Here is an 18,802-nt window from a genome sequence, read left to right on the forward strand (position 1 = left end):
CTCTCTCTCTCTCTCTCTCTCTCTCTCTCTCTCTCTCTCTCTGTGTGTGTGTGTGTGTGTGTGTGTGTGTGTAGGGGGAACTCCCACTTTATTCACATAAGACCTACCAGGTGACTGCACTGAGGGAACCCAGGACCAAAGACTTGTTCTTACCCTTGGGAGCCTCTGTCACTACCTGCCATCTTACTTTTTAGGACTGTGGTAACCAAGTCTCAAAGACCAGGTGGCTTGAACCACAGACTCATCTGCCTCACAGTCCTGGAGGCCCAGGATCAAGCTGTCTACAGTGCTCGTTCATTCTGAGGACTCTTGGCACACTAGTGTATAGGGACACACTAGTCAATGGGGTCAGGGCCTACCCTAAGGGGCTCATGTTTAAGTTATCAGCCCCTTAAAGGTGCAGTCTCCAAATACAGTCATGGGGGGGGGAGTGGACACTCTAATTCAACAGATTAAACTGGGGTTGACACAATGTATCCCATAAACCCCTGCTTTGGCTAAATCATTTCCCATTCCCTGTCTTTTCTTTCCTCACTGGAGTCTACTTTCTGAGGAAAACATGTAATGTGGCTTTAAAAGAGAAAAGTCTGTGTACTCAATGGTATTTTGTAGGGTTTTGGGTTTTTTGTTTTTGCTCATAATGCTTTGTTTGGGTAGTTTTGCCTTACTGGTCTCTTGCATATACTATGATTTCCCCATTTTGTGTTTTATGGGTGTATTGTGTATGTGGGATGTGTGTGTGTGTGTGTGTGTGTGTGTGTGTTCCTCCTGCTTTTTCTTTATTTTTGTTTGTTTTGTCTTTTTCTGATTTAGTTTTTTTTGTTGTTGTTGTTGTTTGCCTGTTGTTTTCTAAAGAGAGAGAAAGAAGGTATAAAGTTGGATGGGTGGAGAGGATCTTGGGAAAGATAAGGAAGGGGAAAAGGCCATGATCAGAATAGATTGTATGAAAATAAATGTCTTTTCAATAAAGAGAAAAGGGTCTGTGTGTGACAACTGTCAAGGGCAGAGGAGGAAGGAAGCAGTGAAGAGTTCACCTTGAGCTTTCCTTTAAAAGCCAGTTGTCCTGAGGAGAGCAGTGGACACCATCTGACTAGAGACCACCGTCTGACTGGAGACCATCTCTTCAGACTTCTCCTTCCTTCCCAAGGCAGACATGTAGAGTCAAAACTAAACATTTTCAGGTAAATTCGGGTCTCTGTCTGTTAAATAAAAGAGGCAAATTTCTGACTCCACAAAATACCTGGTGGCAGTTGGGCAGTGTTGGCACACTCCTTTGATCCCAGCACTCAGGAGGCAGAGGCAGGCAGATCTCTGAGTTTGAAGTCAGCCTGGTCTATAGCCTGAGTTCCAAGACAGCCAGGGCTACCTAGAGAAACCCTGTTTCAAAGAAAATAACTAAATAACTATATAAATACATACATATACCACAATAGGTTTGAGATAATCACATGTCATAACATGTATACTTCTAAAGTGTATGATTCAATGACTTCTTTGCTATGTTCTTAGAACCACACGGTCACCATGACAGTCACTATATAAGAATAAGAACATTTGCCTCTCCCCACTACCTTGCACTTGCTGTGTCTGTCAGCAGTTACCCTCCATTTTCCCCTCCCAGACAACCATCTACTTTCTGTCCACTATCATTCATTCATTCATATATATATATATCACATAAATGGACTCATTCCCCATGTAATCTTTTAAGGATAACTCTTTCACTCTGCATGCTTCCAAGGTTCACACATGACATAGTGTGTATCTTCTCTTCACTCCTTTTGTTGATGAATGGCATTCAACTCTACAGGCACACTGCATTCTGTTTACCCTTCATGGTTGATTCACGTTTAGACTGTTACCACTTACGGGCTGTTATGATTAAAGCTTCTATGAACATTCATGGTTTCTGTGCTGACATATGTTTTCTATTCTCCTAGATATATGCTCAGGAATAGCATATGCTGGCCATATTCTTAAGTCTGTAAGGAACTGCCAAATTGTTTTATTTTCACAAAACACACGCACGCACGCACGCACGCACGCACACCAATACTTTATAAGCAGATTTGAAGGCTCTCGTTTCTCTTCATCGTCACAAGGACTTGGTGTTAGCTCTGTTGTCTACTCTAGTGGCTGTAAAGTGGTATCTCCTTGAGGTTTTGAAGTGCCCAGGCCTTGTGTTGAACTTGATGCACTTTTGCTGATATATATATATATATATATATATATATATATATATATATTCAAATAACCACAATCAGATCAAGAACTTTCCTTCAGCTCACCTCCCTTCCTGCCCAAGGGCGCAAATGCTCAGCACTTTCATAGTTGTCTAGCTTTATCCCTTATATTTGCATGTGTGAGCATACGTGTGCTCAGGAATGTATCACAGCACACACGTGTAGGTCAGAGGACAGCTTGAGGGAGTCAGTGCTTCTCTTCCTTCCACTGATGGGTTCCAGGCTTGGCAGTAAGTGCCCTTCCTGAGCTGTTTTGCCCCGCCCTTATCTTCCTGTTCTCAATGGAATCACAGTTTATACTCTTTTACCCCTAACTTCTATCACTGAAAAGAGTAAAACTTTCCCTACTTTTTTTATAAGTATTATATTAAGCATATAAGTTGCCTTTTTTTCTTTGTTATTCCCCTCACACGATATTGCAATAATCTATACATTCATTTTCTTGCCGATAGACATTTGAGACGTCTGTGTTGCTACAGTTTGGGGTAACCATGACTAAAGCTGCAGTAACACTGTTTCTTTGGGAAGACGTGTGAACTTGGTTCTCTTAGGACCTACGGCGTGGGTAGATACCAGAAGATCGATTGTTGGGCAACTGCAGCTTCAGATGCTGTCGGTTTACCACAGAGGTTATACCAGTTGATACCCACACCAGAGTGTGTGTTTCAAGTCCCTGCAGAGCAGCATCCTTAGTGCAGGAGTATGTTGATCTTCTTAAACACTCATTTTAAGTTCAATCTTATGTTGCTCTGATAAGACTGATTTTTTTTGTCTTTGCTGTTGGTTTGTTTCATTTATCTCATTTGATTTTGTTTTGCTATTCTGGGGTCAAATCCAGGACCTTTGATCAGTAGGCATTTAGTTTTATAGTTACTGCGCCCCTAGACCTCAGGGTTCTTACCATTCTATTCTTAGTGACTAATCATACTGAGCACCTTGTTCTTTGATTTGAGTCTGAAACTAAGCTAAAGTGATCCTTTAACCTTCTTTAATGGGTGGTTTACTAGGGAGTCTGAGGAGTAGGGTCCCTGCCTCAGGTTGCCATATCATCCGAGATCTGGGGTATGATCATTAAAAGGAGGCCTAATAGTAAGTCATTACGTCAGAGTATTTTCAAACTGTCAATGTTTTACTTCCAACTCCTAGAGCATTCTTTCTAACACATCCTTAACCCAAAAAGGGAGAGTGTGCTCCTCAGGTAACCACAGAGCCAATGAGAGCACAGCGGTCAACCTTCAGAGCACAGAGAAGCTTTTCAGTTAAAAGTTTAAATTAGAGGACTGGGAAATGGCTCCATAGGTGGAGTGCCTGCTCTGCAAGCATGAGGATCTGAGTTCGAATCCCCAGCATGTACATAAAAAGTCAGACCATGGAGCCTATAGCCTTAGCACTAGGGAGTCAAGACAGGAAGAACCTGCAAGCTCAATAGCTAGCCAACCTAGCAGAAATGACTATTTTCTGACTCACTGAGAGACCCTATCTCAAGTCAATAAAGGCATAAAATGACAGAAGCCAATACCCAATGTCCTGTTCTTCTTATGCATATGCATGCACAGGAGTGTGCATATCCACACTCAGATGCATGCACCACATACACACACACACACACACACACACATACACACACACACACACACACACACACACACACACACACACACACACACAGAGAATTAAATGTCAATGATGCTATCATCTGGATCAGTGATTCTCGACCTTCCTAATGCTTCAATCCTTTAACACAGTTCCTCATGTTGTTGTGGTGACCTCCAACCATGAAATTATTTCATTGCTCCTTCCTAACTGTAATTTTAATACTGTTATGAATCATAATGCAAATACTTTTGGAGCTAGAGGGTTGCCGAAAGGGGCTGCGACCCACAGGTTGAGAACTTCTGATCTAGTGTTTCATGGACATTTAAGTTAGTGCTTCTTTCTTTTTTAATAGAAAATAATTTTCCTGATAGCTTAATAAGAGGAAGAATTAGATAATCGGTTATAATTCAAAGAAAACATGCTCTGCCTTCAAGTCAGGGGTAAGGGAGGGGATCAAAGAAATCACGGAAGGACCTTCAGCTAATCTCACGTGGGAGGGGCCCTGTGAGGACTGAAAACTGTAGGAACTGAGAGGAAGAGGCCACTGGTGAGGGACAGTGAGGCTCCAGATCCCTGGTGCTGGGTCCACGGCCTAGAGTTAAACGAATGCCTGGTGTCCAGTGTGACAGTTGTTACCCCAGCACTTGGGAGGTGACCAAGAGAGGACCCAAGTCTATCCCAGCTACATAACAAGTTCAATACCAGCTCAGGCTATATGAGGCCTTGTTGGAAAACAAAACTAAACTAAAGCTCAAATGAACAAGCAAAACAAATGCCTGGGTCCTTGGGTAGAGGGATTTCAGGCACTGTGGGTAAAGCAAAATGAGAGTTTCTAGGTCAGGTCAGTGCAAAAGGGCCTTCTCACCTAGCAGTGAACCCCGACAGCCCCTGCCCAACAAACACCACTGATGTGGTTAGATCTTATTAAAATACTGGGGCAGAAGAGTAGTCCCCACACTAGCACAGAGAAGAAATTATCCCACAGCCTCAAACAGATACTAAAATAATTTTCAATGTGGAAAATTTTTTCTTAATAGGAAATGGAAAATTACAGATATAGAATCATATCGTCTTAGCTGGAAGAGGTCTTGGAGGTCATCGGTGGAACCTCATGCCTACTTCTGGAGTTTGCATTACAGCATCCTTGCTGTCTTCTGCTTAGACAGTCCTGGGACAGGGCCCTTTCTCAGCAGCTCCAAGAAAGTTTCCCACTCATGGTTGGCTAGTTGGTAGTTCTCAGGTAAGACCAGATACTTGTTCTGGAAACTTCTACCCTTCAATCATAGTTTAACTAAGTTTATTCCCTCTGTCCCATGAGCAGTACTGTGTGTTAAGCGTGTAAATCTTATTGCTGGATCTTCTTCCAAAGTTAAGTATGCCTACTCTCTCCAAATATAAACATAAGACTTGGCCACGGAGAACATGAAACAGTGACATAGAATTTTTCCCATGGTCTTCTCCTATCTGGAAAACTAGGACCCCCACATCAGGAGTCAGGGAACACGCTCCCCTTGAGGATGGCCCAAAGGTACACAGGGTGCTTCTGTGACCCTGTGATTTTCTCAGGGGAGGAGGGCTAGCAGTCACACACTGTCAATGAATAGCAAGATTTTCTTTTTTAGGGTTTTTTTTTTAAAGTTTGAATATTTTTAGAAAATAAAAGCAACATAACCCCAACAAGTTTAACCAGGCAGGACTGCGTTCCTCCTAACTCAGCCATCCATTCAAATTTACTTTATGTGCTTTCCAGTCACCCAAAGAATGTCAGAGTATTTCTATCAGATAACCACTGGCCCATCCATAAGTCCTGTTTCTGTCTACCTGGGTCAAGTGATCCAGACCATCATGGGAAGAAGACATGGACCCTTCGGGTAAAAGCTGAGCACAAGATCGTGATCCAACCCTCACAGCTGTAAAGCTGGGCTACCCACTATTCCATGCCTTACAGCTCACTACCCAGGGACATGAGCACTCTCATGGGCACACACACACACACACACACACACACACACACACACACACACACATACACACTCATAAGCACATGTATATGTGCACTGCACACACACACACACACACACACACACACACACACACTCAACAACTTGCTTATTAGTTGCCCAGCTCATGTTCAGCTCTCCATTAGGAGCAAGAACAAAACACAGGTCTTCCCACGAAGATCCCTAGAATCTCCTTGCAGGCTGGACGACTTTATGACAGAGGTAATTATGAGCAGCCGACAAAACAAGGCAAAGGTCGTATTTGGTTAGTCAAGCCCAGTTTACACCCTTTGTTCAGTCAGCAAAAGCATTGTTAATTAACCAGGACCAGAAAATTTGAATAGACGTTTTAATAAACAAATCTGTGAGGATAGTCTCAAATCATAATGGTTACAAGTACCATTCCTAATGGAGAAGAAAAAATCACTAAGATGTTACACAAGAATCTTTCCTCATCTATAAACCAGGGTGACATCTGTCAGAGTCACAGAGATATGTGTTTACATGGATATATGTAATTTCCCTTTTAAGGCAAGGTGTCACACTATATCCTAGGCTAGCCCAGAACTCAGCAATGCTCTTGGTTTGATTTTTAATTCCCTAAAGGGAATTCTATATCATGCCAAAAACCAATTGTTAAAATAATACTATTGTGTCTCTCTGATACTAATACTAATGTGTCTCACATTAAAATAATTCGAGGATATAACAGATGTCCAACCACATCAGGGAACAGTTATGAAATACCTGGAAACTGAGGTAGGTACTCAACCCCGTCAATGAACCATAAACACTAACCTTTGACCAGAAGCCCCGCTGACACTGGATGGTCCTTATGAGTGTGATAAAAATCTGGGAACACACCCCTGAAAAGGAGGAAGGGTGTTAGAGAGCCAGGTGTCTATCTCTCTGATGTGTGTGTTCTCAGAGAAGACCAGCTCTAGGGGGGCCGGAAATGATCGACCTTTGTTTGGGAGAAAAAAGGTTTCCTCTTTGGATCCTCCTATGGTAGGGCCCATTCTTCAGGGCTCTCCCTCTCCCTCTTAGCTGTCATAAGATGGCTGTGGGCGAGCCATGCATTCTCAGGATGCATGCTTGCTAGCTATACTGTTTAATGAGGGGAAGTGGGAGAAGGCTCTCCCGAGAGCAGGGAAGATGTGACGATTCCCTCCATAGCCTTCACAATACAAACTATGCTACAAAGTTCCACAAAGACCGCCAGGGAAGGGCTGGATATCCAAGTGTGTTGGAAAGATCTGGAATGTGTTGCGCCATCCTAAAGCTGCCTCTCTGTTTAACTGTGGGCTTCTAAAGCTTGGAGTCAACTGTAAGGATGATTTAGCCTAAGCATTCCTTGATAAACTCTTCTTTTAAGACACTTACAATGATGGGTAGGAGGTGCGGGAGTTACCGTCCTCCAGGGGGACTGGCAGCAGCTTACAGCAAAACTCTCACACTTCACTGGGCTTCTTATCTCTGCTTTCTCTGTACTTTGGAGCTGTGGGATCCGAATGTCCCCCAAATCTCTGTTTTCTCGTCTATACAATGGGGCTGCAACCCGCCTCAGGAAGATTCAAGGATTAGTTAAAGTTTGCAGTTCATCTTAGTACCTGTCACTGGGGCTCCAGGAAATACTGTCTATTGTTGTGTAATCTATGACTCCCCACTGATTCATTCATAAGCTCAAGGGATTTGTGTAGAAGAAAAGGAGTCATGAAAGTTAGTGTGATTCTGCAGGTAGGCAGGGTTAAATTTCAGAATGTATGAACTGCTCAGAGGTAGAGTGCTGGGATTCATGGGGCTCCTGCTCTTGAGATTCTCTCCAAGGTTACAGTCCCATGAGATATAACTGTTAAAACACTAGCCGTGTCATGGAAAGGACCAGGTTCATCAAGCAAGGTACAGCTGAATTCCAGCATCACTTCCATCCACCATGTTGCCATGGAAATGGTACTCAGAAAACAAAACATGAAATTGGAAAAGCCATTATACATTTGGGCAATTTAATAGTACCATATTTCCTTTCTAAAACCAGTTGTATTTTTAAAACAAGACCTTGCTTTTCATTATCATCATCATCATCATCATCATCATCATCATCATCATCATCATCATCATCATCATCATCACTACTGCTACTGCTACTGTTACTGCTACTGCTACTGCTACTGCTACTATTCATTTTAAGATGCTGCCTAGGCTATCCTGAAATCCATTAGTTCAGGTCACCCTCCTGCCTGTGCCTTGTGTACCTGGCACCACCTCTATGCACCACTATTGCAAGGCTGAATGCAGGTTTAACAGTAAAGAAAATGAAAGCACTCTTTAAAGCTTTTTCTTTTCACTTTAAATTAGACAACTGTATCGCACACAGTTCGGCAACCAGAAGAGTAATAAAAGCTGCCATCCTGACATATATGGCAGTTCAGGTTTGTGATCCCAGCTCTTTGGGGACTGAGACAAGAGGCTCCAGAGTTGAAGGTGAAACCTTGTCTCAAAACCAGTCTGAACCAGGGAACTTGGAGGTGACTCAGCTGTAAGAACCCTCACCGCTCCACAGAGAACCAGGGTTCAGTTCTGCACCGGAATCAGGTGGCTCACAGCTCCAGTTCCCAGGGACCCAGTGTTCTCTTTTGGCCAAAAGTGATGCTCATAAACTCACACAGAGGCACACACACACACACACAGACACACACACACATGTGACTTTTAAATCTTTTTTTAAGACTAAAAAATAAATAAATAAAAATTAAAAGCCAAAACTTCACCCTCCTAAGACAGCCTTCACTGCGGTTTCTCCTGAAATGAACGCATTGTCAAGCCCATATTGCCGCTTTTCTCGCTGGCGCTCCCTTCCAAGTCTCTAGAATTTTTTACAGGCTTGTCATTACACTACTAAAGCAAACCATACACATATACAAATCAAGACAGAAAAAGCAAAATATACCTACTTCAGAGACTCCGTCAAATGAATGTAGGCGCCTCATGGCCTTTGTTAACTTGTGTGTGCTGGCCATGTCTTCACTAATGTCAGCAAGAGCAGGGAGGGAACCGGGCCCGCCTCGCTTTCCTTACGATATATACATAATTTCCTTGGATTTTCATTCCTGGATTAGTGCCATTTGTGGTTGTTATACACCCCAAAATCGTTATCCACAGGCATGAGTTCAGGCAGCCAAAAAGATGAGAGGTATGTGCAAGTTGGCTACGGAAAGAAAAATTGTATGGTGTGCTTAGCATGTATCTATTAAGGAGTCCAAATTTCAACATTGGCCTCTGTAGAATTAAAGAGAAAACAAAATGGTCAAAAACCAAACAGATGCCATATTCTGAAACGTGTGAGGAGGAAAGAAGTTAAAACAGTTCATGATGCTGCTTCACACAGAGAAGAATGAACCTGAAACTCTTTGCCAAGCTCATTCACGTTGTCAACATGAAAATAAGTTTGCATAGTTGAGGTCTGGACAGCTGGGGTAGGGATACCAGACAAGATACAAGAGGACATTGCGTTGGATTTTAATTGCAGACCAATACAAATTCTTACCTGTCCATAATAAAGGCAAACATAATCATTTAATTTTAGACCCTAAAACTCTCTCTCCCAGAGCCAGTCCCCAGGTTGAGAAGAGCCTCATCCGGGTCCCATCTCCAACCAACGCTCCATCCACATGAGCAAGTGCAGTACCACATCACAGAAGAGTGTCCCTCATAACTTAGTTATAGATACCTAAATCAGGCCACCCCCACCCCCAAACAGACTGGCCCCAGCATTCTTTAGCACCTCCATTTTCCTTGTAAGGACGTCTTAGCATCCCTTCACCCTACAGCTGGACCCAAGGACTTAATAAATGTTGGGTCACATAGACAGCCATGAAAACTGCTCACTGGCTTGCTGGCTTTTCTAGGGCCAACAACCATGTTCTCTTGTTTTCAGGTGCCTTCTACCTCACTATACAAACTGTGGTTACAGGTCTTTCCCCATGGTGGTTCCATGTGAAAAAAAATCATTTTTAATACATGGTCCTGTGCAGATAGGTGAGCAGGAACATGGCTAGCACACACTAACTTTGGCCCGCATGAGTTTAGGCATCAGATGAATGTTTCAGTCCTGTTCAGGGAGTAGCTGGGTCATGAAATCAGATATGGGGAGGAAGTTGATCCATGGGAGGGCCCTCACAATAGGGACTGTGAGGAATGGGGGAGCTTGCAAGCTGGTCTGGGGATTGATTTGAAAGTATGGACAGCCAGAGGAAGCCTTGGCCTCCAGGTGTGAAAGGTGTCCCTCTTGGGGGTCACCATGAGTTCAGACAAAGTTTGTTGAGTTATTCTGTGCATTTTAAAGAGTGATCTGGGGGCATCTGTGGTGAACTTTTCTTAATGTTGTATCCCCTGGCTAAAATTATAACTGTTTCTGGGAGTGAACCGAATCAGTTGACACTGAATTCTGAAAATGTCTCCTGACTGCAGGAGAGTGGACTCTAGTGTTTTACCTACCACCATGCTTTGCTCACGGTAGATTCATAGCAAATGCTAGCCGAATGTCTAAATGGACACACAATGAGTGGCTGGGGGACAAGCCACTCTTCTTGGGCCTATGAACCTAGAACCAGAAAGCAGGAACCGAGCCCCAGAGCAGACAGAGCTTTACCACACACTGGTCTTGTGATCTGTACTCCGTGACCTTCAACTGCTGTGGCTGCGGGTGGGAATAATACGTTGCCTTAATAAGCAGTTTGGAGGAGCAAGGGCGATGTCCTATCTGAAAGCCCTCTGTGACTGACAATAGGCTGTTGTAGATCTGAGATAATCAGAAACGATTCCAAGCCCAGTTCTCCCCACCTTTAGCTAAGTGATCTTGCTCAAGTTAGTTAACCCACCCAGACCTCTCATCTGCACACAAAAGTTACATGAGGCCTGTGCACTTGAAAGAGCCAAGATGACCTTTTCTTCCTGTTAATTTCTTTCCCCTGGGATATTATTGTCTGTATTTTCCAAACAGACAAGTACATTAACTAGGTGATATGTGAGCCCTTGATCTGCCTATGATTATTATTACTTGATGACACTCATTAAAGCAGGCTGACTTCTGATTGGCCATAGGTCACACACACACACACACACACACACACACACACACACACACACACACAGCAGCTGCAGTGGCCTCTCAGGACTGCTTGCTTCCTTATCAGGACCCTTCCTCCCAGGTGTCTCCTCATCTTAGAATCCGCCCTCTAGTTTCCTCGGATTGTGTCTTTCAGATGGTACCCACCCTGACCCGGTGAGTGACAGGAAGTACTTCATAGTGATGGCCCCAGCCACCTCTCAGGAAAAACACAGTGACCTCCCACACCCAACCTCCACCTCCAGGGCCTCAGATAGAAGCAGAAGCTTCCAGAAGCAGCCAGGAGCCCCATATATTGTCTCTAAGACCTGTCTGTCTAAAATAGGAAGGTTGACCTTGGTTTTTTTTTTTTTTCTTTTTAAGACAGGTTCTCATATAGTCCAGGCTGACCCTGAGTCAAGGATGGTCTGATTGTGATGTTTCTACCACAACAATACTGGAATTACAGTCTTGTGCCATCAAGCCCAGTGTGTGTGTGGTGCTAGAGAACAAACCCAGGGTTTCCTGTATGTTAGGTAAGCACTCCACGTACTGAGCTATGTCCCCAGCCCCTGATGTGTGCACACTTGCGAGTGTGTGTGTGTGTGTGTACATGTGTGTGTGTGTGTGTGTGTGTGTGTGTGTGTGTACATATTTTTACTAGGAGTTTTTAAAAAAACTCCTAGTGGGCTGATTTACACTGCTCCTACATCCTCTTCTTCCCTATACACCCTCAATCTCCTTTGGAAGATGTCACACTTTCAGAGATATTATAGAAGGTTTCTCTGTCAATGTCAGAGCCACACAGAGAGGGTCCCACCAAGAAGCCCGGATACCTCCCTCTGTGCTCCTTTGGTTATGCTGGGTCCTCTCATCCCAAAGTCCTGGGACCAAGTCTCCTGTCCTTGTCTTTTCACTGAGCCTCAATGCTTGTGTCTACCATGTGGACAGCTTTTAAGCCCCTCTCACAAAGCCTGGTGCTTGAGACAAAGTTAGGCAGGTTCTGCGCTTTGTCCACACTTCAACAACTCTTCTGCCTGGTATTAAAAATAGCTTTGTCTGGTCCAGTGAGATCAGGTCGGGAGACAGGCGCCTGCTGTTCTAATCTCGGCCTCACAAAGAGCTCTCAATGAGCTTGAGCCTCGCTCAGCACCTTCAGGGACTCTGAGTCACAGAGGGCCTGCCTAGTTACCCCTGAAAGTGGGACTCCTCCAGGCTGGTCCAGAGGTCCGCAAGAAGCCTGCACACACAAGCAAGCGTGCACACTCGCATACACACACACATACACAAACGCACACATTCACATACACACACAAGCGTGCACACTCCACACACATACACACACAAGCACGCACACTCGCATACACACATACACACACACACATAAGTGCGCACACTCACATACACACACACATAAGCGAGCACACTCGCATTCATTCATTCTCTCTCTCTCTCTCTCTCTCTCTCTCTCTCTCTCTCTCTCTCTCTCTCTCATTAAGGACCATTAGTGCCTCAGAACTAAGCCGCTGTTGAGAGCATTCACCAAACTCCGGGTATCCTATATTTCCCAGGCCAGAACCCTACAAAAGCGTCCCTTGAGAGTCGAACTCAAACATCTATAGTAAACAGGCTGCCCCTCCCTGTCTGCCCCCTCCTCCATTCCCCACCCCTAATTCCACCTCCTGTCTTTCCCCCAAGCCCATCTTGTACTCTGTGAAAAACCATAGACCCTTTGGTTGCCAAGGGAACCAAGCCTTTCATTCTGTTCCAGTGACTGGCTGGTTGGGGCTGAGAGGTAGGGCAGCAACTGGTGCCCAGACCTTTGGAGCACCCCCCCTTTACAATATCCCCCTTTTTCTCAAAGGAGGAGGGGTGGGTTGCACCCCAGTTGCTTTTTCACCCAAGCCCAGCTGGGTGAGACAGAGCCCTTAGGCTCTCAGGGGTTCCCTGGCTGCCACTTCAGGGGATCCATGCTCCCTGGGCCCTTCTCTGGCCCTGGCTCTTTCCAGAGGACAATAGCCTCCACGCAAGGGAAAATTCCATCGCCCAGGGTTCAAGTCTCCAAGGAGTTGCTGGGGCCTCTGTTTAGCCTAGAGTGGGCCCTGAGGAGCCGCTGCAGCTGTCTGGCTGGTTTCCCCCTCTTGCTGTGTTTTCTCTTTAACCCCTGAGCTGCCGAGGGGCTGTTTCCCCACACACAGAGACAGTGCCTGGGAACTAAGAGAGGAAAGAAATAAGGCTTTGTTCCCTGGGGGGACTAATTGGGAAAGACCTGCAGTGTGGCCTACAGGGAGAACACTCCCACCTCAGCACAGCTTCACCGAAACCGGCTCGGCTCGCAGGAGCTGGGAGCAAGGGGTTGCAGAGAACCAGTGTGCTCCAGGACTGCTCAAGACATTTTTCTTTCAAGTTCAGAAGATGTTGGGGAGGGGGGTGGTAACCTGCAAAGGCCTACATCTTCCCAGCTCAAGGCCCTGAGCCAACACCTGCTTTTCTCCCCCTGCTGTTTCTTCCAAGATCTGCACAAGAAACTCTGGAACAAAAATAGAAACTGGGGAGACCAAGGCATCATGTTTCAAAATACTAGGTTGGTAAGTGGGAAATATCGAGCAACCCCATGCCAAAGCTTACCCTCTGAAACCCAGCTTTTGTTCAGGGATTTTACTCCATTGCATGGATATAAGTTTTTCTTACAAACAAAAAGTTCTGCAATTTGCCTTAAGATGGGACAGAATCTATGTATAGATCCATGCGGTACTGACACATTATTCTGACCCTTTCAGGAATAGAATAGATTTCTAAGCAGCCATCAATGCTTCCACTAATACAGCCAAGCCAGCCAACTGTGACCATTGATCAAGAACATTTGAGAAAAGGATGCACTCCCACATGGAGATAATAGTGTAAAGACTGTCTCCATGCCTGGGAGATGCTTCCTTCCCTCTTCGGGAGGAGAGCGCTGATCCAGATATGCTGACAGTTGGGGTCTAACACAGAACCCAGTGGTTCACACTGGCCCTGGGAGTGCACAGATTGGTGCATACACAGCAGAGAACCCTGACCCTGTTGGGTTCCTCCTGCTCTCAGTAGCCACAGCTCCTATTCCCCTTCTAGAACCCGATCCTGCTGACCCGCAGCCCAACCCCCACCCCGTCCTCAGCAGTCTAGCCTTCCTCTGTTGTGGCAAGGCTGCATTTTTTTTCCCAGGAAACTATTGTGCAAAACGAAGCAACCCAAAGCACAGAAGTGTCCATGAGCCTTTTAGGGTTCACATTTAAACCAGAGGAATTTCTCAACAAAGGCGTTGAGAGGAAGGCAAAGTCAACCAGACACTCAGAACTCTTGAACGGGGCTGTGGCCCCCTAGTCCCAACATCTCACACTATCTCCATGCATGGGATCAAGCAGATGGAGCCCCAGCTCCTGACCCTCCATCCGTACTCCAGTTAAGAGCCTCAGCGGCCAGAACAGACACTGAAAAAGTCTTTGGGGAGTGGATCTTACTCGCGGCTCTGAGATAGGCTATCTCAGAGGTGGGCTTGCTGCTACATGTCGTAACTGGAAAAAAAAATCCCCACACAAACACACACACAAGTGTTGACTCTGTATTGGATCATGTACATAATTTCTTTTAGCTCTGAAGAAAGAGCCGACTGTTGAGAGACTGGTCAGGACTAGGGTGGAGCCTCAGTGTGCCATTTTCAGAGCAAAGGCTTTGGCTGGTGCCAGATTCTTTTCAAGTTGAATAGAATGGAGGAAAGCTAAGCAACCCACCAGAATAATAATAGCTAGCACTGACAGCGCCTCGGCCCAGGAAGGCTGCTCTCGGGATCTCCTGTGTGCTCCTTTATTTCCACTTCATAATAACCCTCTGAGGTAAGTGTTAGCATTCTATTTTGTGGAAGAAAGGAAAGAAGAAAGGTAAGTTATAAATCAGTAATTCCAAGGACAGCGATTACTGTCTTCTAGAGAGATCCCCAACCAGGAATCTTAGACTAATTTGCCCAGGATTCTGACCCCACTGTCCCAAGAGAAGAAATATGCAGAGGCCCTTGTGGATGCTCGAAGACGACATGTGGCTGGGAGTCAGATGGCCCTATTTCCCACTCTGGTTCTGTCCCTCTAGAGATGAGCACTGCCCACTGCCCCACCCCTGGGCTCCATCGTTGCCACTGCTCAACCCGGATCTCTCGAGTACCTGCTTGTCTTTGGAGTCTACAAAGAGTTCTCCAGGGGCTGGCATGAGAACGGGACCACAGACAGAGCAAGCCTGACAAATCACACATGAGCCTTAGTCTGCACATTCCTGTGCTTTGGGAAATATGTGCTGTATTGAAATGTGTCTATTTGGGCCATGAGTAAGTGCAGGGGGGAGGCGGGGAATGATAGATACCTTTTCCAGCTAATGAAATGAGGTTTCATGGAGGAAGACTCTTAGTCACACTTCCTGTTTCACACTGACCTTTTAAAAAGGAAACCCACAAGTCAACCTGTGCTAAGGCCTGCTTACAAAATCTACCCACAGGTATAATAAAGATGATCTAAATAAAGTCCACAGCCGGCCCAGCTTCACCTGAATCAGTGGAAAGAACAAGATCACTGAGTAGCACTGATGGCCAGAGATAAGGGGCCATGGTGGTGCTCTATAAACTACAAATAATAGGGACACGCGAGAGATGCAGATGGTTGATAAACAGGAATCCAAGCAGAAAGGCCAAGTAAAGCCACCAAGCAAGCATGGCACTGCTCTCTGTGTACTGAGGGCCTCCCCTCCAGTTATAAAAGAGGGGCCCTAAAAATTAGGAGAGACGCTCGGAGTGATCTCAAGAGAGGTCATGATGGCTGGGTTGTAAATGTAATTGTGCCAACGAGGATGACTGAGCCTACGGAGGCCAGATGATAACAAGGAACTTGAAAGGTTGTTAAGGGGTTGGTTTTCATGGAGAACGACAGAGGTGTGTTCCCCATGTCGACCAAGAATGGCAGGGCTCCCCACGACCTTGACAACACAGCAGGAGCAAAGGCATGGAAGCTCCTGAGGAATCGGTGAGAGGCCAGCCCTTGCCTTGGCCAGGAGAGCCGGGCCAGCAGGTGGGAGAACCTAGGTTCTGAGCATCCGGCCAGCTCATCTCCACCTGCGCCCTGCTTCCTTGGCTCCAACACCCGCCATTTCCCAATAATCCTCCTGTTGTCATTCTTGCTGGTATGGTTGCTGAGTCTCTACACTGTCATTAGAGCGCTGGGTAGGAATGAGCACTATAGACTTTGCTCCTGGAAGCTGACCTCTGACCCCATCCATGCTTGGCCGAAGAACAAGATAGTTTTCCAGTTGTCAATGGCTATGCAATAAAACTACTTCAAATTGGGTGCTGTAGCAGACCATTCATTTTCTCCTAGTCCAGACTCCGAAATTTACAAAGGGCCCTGCAGGGACGGCCCTCTCCCTCGACCATGTCAGCAAGGGGAGGGTAACATACTGGAATCTAGACCTACCAATAGACTTCCTCATACATTGTGTCAGAACTCCTTGATTCTGACACTTGGTTCACCCCAGGACTGAAGAGCTGCTTGTGGCCTGTCCTAGTGCCTTGGGCTTCTTGTAGCATGACATCTGGGTTCCCCACATGCATTCCAGGAAAGCCAGACAGAAGCTGTGGGGTTTCGTATGACCAAACCCAAAAGTCATAGAACATTACCTTCTGCATGCTTTACTGATCAAAGCTATCCCATCCTGCTCAAGGGGAAAAACTTAGATGGCACCTCTTAATAAAAAGGAATGTCCAAGAATTTCTAGCAGTTGAGGAACACGGGGAGTCAGTCTAACAGATCACTTAGAGTCCAAAGCCTCTGACACAGTTGGGGTGGTGCCCAGATGACAGGCTATGCAGGAGTGTTTTTTTTTTTTTTTAAATGGCAAGGCCCAGAGGCCTGGAACATTCCTGCAGAGGCCATGAGTGCAGCAGTGGTGAACCCAGAGGGATCTCTTCTAAAAGAACAGAGACTCCACGGGAGGGCTACAGATTCCTGAGGAAGGCAGAAGTTATCACAACCGGAGTCTACCTGAGGTCAGAGTAACAGCATGTGACCAATGCTATCAAAGGCATGACTAGGTCTCGATCCTTCCTGAAATGGCGAGATAGCTTGTCAAGTGTCCTTCAGAAGCATGAATACTGAGACTCTGGTACATTCCTGATCTGTCAAATAGGACGGTATTTTTCTATTGTGCATAAATTACACATCCCTATACTGAAGACTGACCCTAGAGCACCTTGGCAAGCAAATTATGACTGGGGTACTCTATTCCTTCATACTTCTATCTGGAGAGAGGGTCTAAGTCACCCAGGCTGGCCTCGAGCTCATGATCTTTCTGCTTCATCCTGCCACTTTCCTGAGATCACAGAGGTGTACACTGTGCCCAGCTGCAGAGAGAGAGAGAGAGAGAGAGAGAGAGAGAGAGAGAGAGAGAGAGAGAGAGAGAGAGAGAGAGAGAGAGAGAGAGAGAGAGAGAGAGAGAGAGAGAGAGATATTAGGGATTAATGTGGATCTCGGCACAGTTGGAAATGGGATAGAAACAAAGAAGGAAGAAGAAATCAAATGAGGGAAATCTTTTAGAATTGTTTCTACCTTACTTGTAGAGACGCCACAGCTACCGGTGGTCCCAGGTGGTCCCAGTCTGCAGTGGCCTGGCTGCCAACACTTCATTTCTGTCCTGCTCCAAGAAAAGTTCCTTTCTTTCAGAAAGTAAAAAGTTTGCATTGATCTGGTGTCTTTTGAGGCTATTTGATCTCACAGGCTGGAAATATTTGGGACTCAAGGGGGTGCTACAGAAGGAAAAGAATTCAGAGAGGGTTTGAGAAGGAAAGGGGAAATAAAATTGCTATTTAAGACTGGGACACTATCATCTGCCTAGGGTCGCCAGCTGTCAAGCCCTTGGCTCACACAGTCCTGGAACGCTAGAGTAGAGCCTTCTCAGAGATAGGTTCGACCATCCATCTCAGAGGCAGGGCCCTCCTGCATGCACCCACTAAAAATCGGTGGAAGCCCCTGAATTTCCCAGAGTGCTTCGCAGTCAGAGGAGGAGTGGCTGAATGACTCTGACCAATGAACTGCAAGTGATCCTGAGCCAATCAGGTAAGAGATACTTTAATCCCTCTCTGTTCATGCTCCCACCCTCTGATGACACCTTCAGGGTAACACCGCCATCAAAGGGAAGATATTTTATCCATTATCATCAGAAGAAAGCAAGTGTCGTTGTTCATGCTCCTGAAACTTAGCACTTCTTTGCTACTGAAGTTTGGGCTGTACTCGAATGGCCTAGAGCAGAGAAGTATGGGAATAAAGAGCCTTGGTATACAGCAGGTCCTCTCCACCAGTACAACAGGATCAAAGCCGGTAGGAAGGCAGACTTTCTGCTCTGGGTGACGAGCAGACAGCAGCATCCTCTCACCGCCATGCCTGATAGTCCTCTCGACAACCTTGGCAGCGCCATCTTCAGCCCCACTACACTGGGACTTCAAGAGAAGCCAAAAGTAACAGAAGAAAGATTGACCCCAAACATGGCAGCAAATATCTCAAAAGAGGGGCTGAAAAGAGCGTAGGGATCGGAGGAAGGGGGGGGGGGGGTGCGCCACAAAAAGACATCTTTTGGACATGACATGGAGAGTAGACTCATGAACTCAACCTTAGCTATGGCAACTATATAAGACCTGCACAACACTGGGTCCATCAAGTTTTCATCTCGAATGGACTTCATGAGGCCCCACCTCTCGCTGAGGGACTCCTGACAGTTAATGACCTCTGGAGATGAGGATGTCGCTTTCTTCAGTAATGGAGCCACTGATAAGTTACCCATGTTTCAGTAAA

General features: G+C 45.8%; 2 long non-coding RNA genes across 3 annotated transcripts in view; one reads left to right on the top strand and one right to left on the bottom strand.

The window, feature by feature from the left end:
• The window catches only part of LOC148005342 (uncharacterized), a 65,712-nt gene that overhangs the window by 32,184 nt on the left and 14,726 nt on the right, over positions 1–18,802 (bottom strand). Inside the window, exon 3 of one of the 2 annotated variants that reach the window (XR_015622496.1) lies at positions 8,791–9,044. The exons of the other annotated variant lie outside the window; for it this stretch is intronic. This is a non-coding gene — a long non-coding RNA (uncharacterized LOC148005342). The remainder of the gene's footprint in view (positions 1–8,790; positions 9,045–18,802) is intronic. 2 annotated transcript variants of the gene reach the window in all.
• On the top strand, positions 14,683–16,304 carry LOC148005343 (uncharacterized). Its single transcript, XR_015623491.1, has 2 exons — positions 14,683–14,815; positions 15,465–16,304. It is a non-coding gene; the product is annotated as an uncharacterized LOC148005343 (long non-coding RNA).

The sequence above is a fragment of the Rattus norvegicus genome, chromosome 6 (genome assembly GCF_021556685.1).
Source record: "Rattus norvegicus strain SHRSP/BbbUtx chromosome 6, alternate assembly SHRSP_T2T, whole genome shotgun sequence".
In the NCBI taxonomy this organism is placed as follows: domain Eukaryota; kingdom Metazoa; phylum Chordata; class Mammalia; order Rodentia; family Muridae; genus Rattus; species Rattus norvegicus.